This window comes from Haemaphysalis longicornis, unplaced genomic scaffold (genome assembly GCF_048455015.1).
Source record: "Haemaphysalis longicornis isolate Haplotype H1 unplaced genomic scaffold, Haemaphysalis longicornis Haplotype H1 scaffold_11, whole genome shotgun sequence".
Taxonomy (NCBI): Eukaryota; Metazoa; Arthropoda; class Arachnida; order Ixodida; family Ixodidae; genus Haemaphysalis; species Haemaphysalis longicornis.
Window position 1 is genome coordinate 26,454,532 of NW_027526214.1, and position 4,430 is coordinate 26,458,961.

At 44.2% G+C, this 4,430-nt stretch overlaps 1 pseudogene; it reads left to right on the forward strand.

Annotated features, from left to right (window-relative positions):
- Nucleotides 1-1,289: 1,289 nt before the first annotated feature.
- LOC144160831 (uncharacterized) lies at nucleotides 1,290-4,229 on the forward strand (annotated as a pseudogene).
- The last annotated feature ends 201 nt before the right edge of the window (nucleotides 4,230-4,430 follow it).

Genomic DNA, 4,430 nt, shown 5'->3' on the forward strand with positions numbered 1-4,430 from the left:
AAGGTTCGGTTGCGGGCCCTCTTTTGTTTGTGTGGCCTCAAATCTTCGTTAAAAATGTTCGCGAATGACTGTGTAATTTACAGGACTAGAGCGAATGAACGTGATTCAAAATACTTGCAGCATGATTCAAATTAATAACATCCTGGTGTCCTGATACAGAAAAGTCGTTGAATCTTAAAAAATGTGTTAACGTCAACTTTACAAGAAAACTTTAATTCCAATTGAATGCGTATACAGTAACTTACACTGCTTGAAGAACGGCCGGGGAATATAAATAACGAGGAGTTTATTTAACGAGTTCTTAGAGAAATAGGCACGTTCACAACATAATAGTTACGGCTGCACGTGTTTTCGGCTTTCCGAGATAAAATTTCAACGAACCTCCCCCTAACTTAAAAGAACAACCGGATTTCACTTATGTGCGCAGCACTGCCGCAGTGTGTCGGAACGGAACGAAAACGAAAAACGAAAAACGAAAAAAACGATATTTTTGACCGGAACGAAAACGTAACCGAAACGTTATATATTATTTCGTTCCGGAGTGAAACCAAAATATTTTTAATGGTTTTCCGTTCACGGGAAATGTCTGCACGGTCCCAAGAAATGCACGGTCAAGGCAACGTTGTGGCCCTTTGTACGTCCACATCACGTCGCTAGCACCACCATGTTGAGTTCCGGCAGTATCATTTGCCTTGTCAACCGTGCAGTGGATTGGTGTATGCACCATTGACAGCTTGCAAAATAGTTACTGCGCATGCGCGAGCAAGTTTATTTTCCACCAGTTAGCTTCGACCATAGACTAGTAGTCAAACTACTTTTTTTTCCATTCACCACATACTGCCTGCCTTTTTTTATTTCGTTTTTCCTGTTCGGTGGAACATTCAAAGAGGAGGCGTGACATTCGTGCAGTGTGTTTCGTTACCGACGTTGTTACTGTCTCGTAGGCTGACGACCGACGATAAAAGCGCACACAACAATCGGTTGCTGGAACTCAAGTCCATTTTTCAAGCGAAGAGAAGTGGTGAAACCCCCCCCACCCCAAACCCCCCCCCCCCCCCCCCCCCGGTCTCCGATGGCGCGGCGGCGCAGGCGGCGTGGAACACGATATCTCACCCGTCATACATCCGGCGGGTCAGGTAACGCGAACCGCTCGAGCAAGCGTGAGAAAGGCACCTTCAGCGAGCCGTAAAGTGCGCGTCCACTACGTTTATACGAGTGACTCCAAGCGAACATTGCTGATGTTCGGCCACCTCCCAAGTCCCTCGTAACAACGTTTGCAGCTAGTTAAAATGGGACGCGACAGAGCAAATCGCGCTCGACGGTATTTCAAGTATGACAGCTTCTCAAAGACATCGACATGCCAGATTGAGGACTGCCAGCACGTTGTGTCGGGCGACCATGGTGGGAACCTCGACCGTCATTTGCAGCGACACCACAAGGAAGTGTACGACAACATTCAGGCCGACAAAGCCCACTCTACAAAGCGTGTTGCGTCGGACGAGGCGGAAGGCTCTCCTGCGGCAAAGCACAGGCAAGTGGATATGCAGGACATGTTTAAACCCATTTCATCGAAGTGTGCTTCGCTCGAAATAACAGAGGACAGCATCATGAATAGCTGCGTTGAACTAGTCACAAGAAACGGTCGGCAATTTCGGCTAATTGATGACTCATGCTTTCGGAAAATAATCGATCCGGTCCTAAAAGCGCTCAATGCAAACGAGCCATCACAGCAGAGACTGTAAAGGACAGGGTCCAGGAAAAAGCAAAAAGCAAGCGAGAAGAAATTTCGCAGTCGCTGAAAAATCGCATGTTTTCTTTAAAACCCGACAGCGCAACGTGACTTGACAGGGCTCTGCTTGGCATCAACGCACAGTATGCCGAAAATGGAAAACTAATTCTTCAACCTCTGGCCATGAACAAGCTTTACGATAGGCACACTGCAGAGCATTTGACATCACAGGTGAAAAACACTCTGTCTCGCTACGACCTCAGTGTCACCCAGGTGTACAGTGTCACAACTGACAACAGTGCAAACATGCTAAAGGCTGCTCGCCTTCTCAGTGAAACAGACAATGAACCCGACGCTTCCAGTTCAGACGAGGATGACGATAGCGGCTACCCTGAATTTGGATATTGCGGCTCTCTGGTGGACAAGACGCCGATTGCCTTGGTCTTGATGAAGTCAATTTTAAGTTAGGCGTCAGATGTGCTGCGCACACGCTGCAACTGGCAGTCAGCGATGCTCTTAAGGATTCCGGTTCAAACACCCTCGTTGCACAGTGTCGCGCACATGTGAAGAAACTGCGCGTACAAAGTGCAATGGGTTTGATAAGAAAGCTAGGGCTAAGGAAGCCTGTTATTGTTGTTTCTTTATTTATTTATTTATTTATTTATTTATTTATTTATTTATTTAAGTACCCTAAGGGCCCTGGCGGGCATTACATAGGGGGGGATTGAGGTATAACACACTAAAAATACAATTATATTAAAAATAACATCGTGGGAACAGAATAGCAAGAAAAACAGTAATACAAGAATTGCACTCCAAAATCGCACAGTACAACGCTAAACAAAACTATGAAACAAACAATAACAAGCGATATAATGTCGTACAGGGAAGAACCAATATTTTTACAACATAACAGACACAATGAAATTAAAGTTAGATATTTCTTTCAGTCGTTAAAAAGGAGAGAAGTGCTGTTTGAAAAGAAGAAGCGTCTGTTGGTGTGGCTAGGTTTGCAGGTAAAGAATTCCATTCGTTTATGGCCAATACAAGAGGAGAATTGTGATATTTTTTTGTGCGGGCAAAAATGGGATTAACGTTGTAAGCATGATCTACGCGTGCCGAAGTATATGGTACCGGAACGATACATTTGCGAGTGAAGGCCGCTGGGTTATGGTACAGTGCATGGAAAAAAGATAACCTTGAAAATTGCCGGCGCAGGGTGACAGGGGGAAGATTTAGTTGCTCTTTCAAGGCAGAAACGCTTTGGTATCGCGAGTATGAAGACATAATAAATCGAGCGGCTTTGTTAGGCACTGATTCAATTGTGTTATTAAGTCCAATTTGGTGAGGATGCCATATTATTTGCGCGTATTCGAGAGAAGGCGAATCAGGGTATTATACGCCTGAAGCTTCGTGTCAGAAATGGATAGCTGAAGGTGACGATTAAGCAATCCAAGCTTTTTAAACGCCTTCGAAGTGATTTTTTGTATGTGGGGACCCCAGTTTAAGTCGGACGTCAATGTTACGCCCAGGTATTTAAAGGATGAAACCGTCTGAATTTCGGAGTCAATTATTAGATAAATATAACTATCTGATCTAGTTACGGAAGAAAATCGGACGTGTTTAGTTTGTTCTACGTTTATTTGCATTTGCCATTTTTGGCACCATTTAGTTAGTGTTGATAAGTCAAGCTGAAGTGCACTAACATTATTGATTGCCCGACACGCTGGATGTCGACATTGAACATGTTGACCAGGTTCGTTGAACTGAAGGACTTCGCTAAAGACTTCCTTTCACATGAACAGACCGCAAGTTGGACTGACAGCATGTGGGCAAAAGTAGCAGTTCTGATCCAATCCCTTCAACCAGCACAAGAAGCCACGAAGGTGCTTCAGACAGAACAACTGACAGTCGGAGATTTCTATGGAGACATCAGCGATACCGTCGCCACTGGCACAGGCCCTGGTTCAGTCCATGAAGAAACGAGAACGAAATCTCTGCAGTACGAATATCCTTTGTGCTGCATTGTACATGGACCACCGCTATCGCCTTCTGCTGACACCTGATCAAAAATATCAAGCGAGGATGCATCTGTGCAAAACCTGGAAGCGAATCACAGCCTTCACAGGCCTTCAGCAGAAGCAATGTAGCAGCTGCATTTCAGAGAGTACCGCTGCGCCCACTTCTAAAGAACCGGAAGACGCCCTCGAAGCGTTTCTGAAAACGAAGGAAGCTGAGGATGGAACTGAATCGCGTTTGACAAGTTAGCCAGGATTATCGGGCATGGTACTTTTGCTAGAAATGCTGGACAAAGAGCCGTGCCTTCCAAGGAGCACAAATATGTTGAAATTTTTGTTGAATATGTTGAAATATGTTGAAATGTTGAAGTGTGGAGAGGGCATTTTCTGCACTGAAGTTTGTTTTGTTGGATCAGCGGTCTCGCTTGTCGGAGAGTACACTCGATGATCTGCTGCTTCTGAAATCGTGCTCACTTCCTTAACGATAATGCGGGATTCAAATAGGAGGAAAAATAAATACTAAGTTTTTGTTGTTACTTTTCTTCGAAGTTTCTTGCAGAGTCCATCTTAATCATATGGTAGTTTTGGGACGCAAACACCAAATTATGAAGTTTCTAATTAATAATTTATCAATTTATATTATACAAATTTTATTAAGTATTCTATTACTGTTTATTTTATAA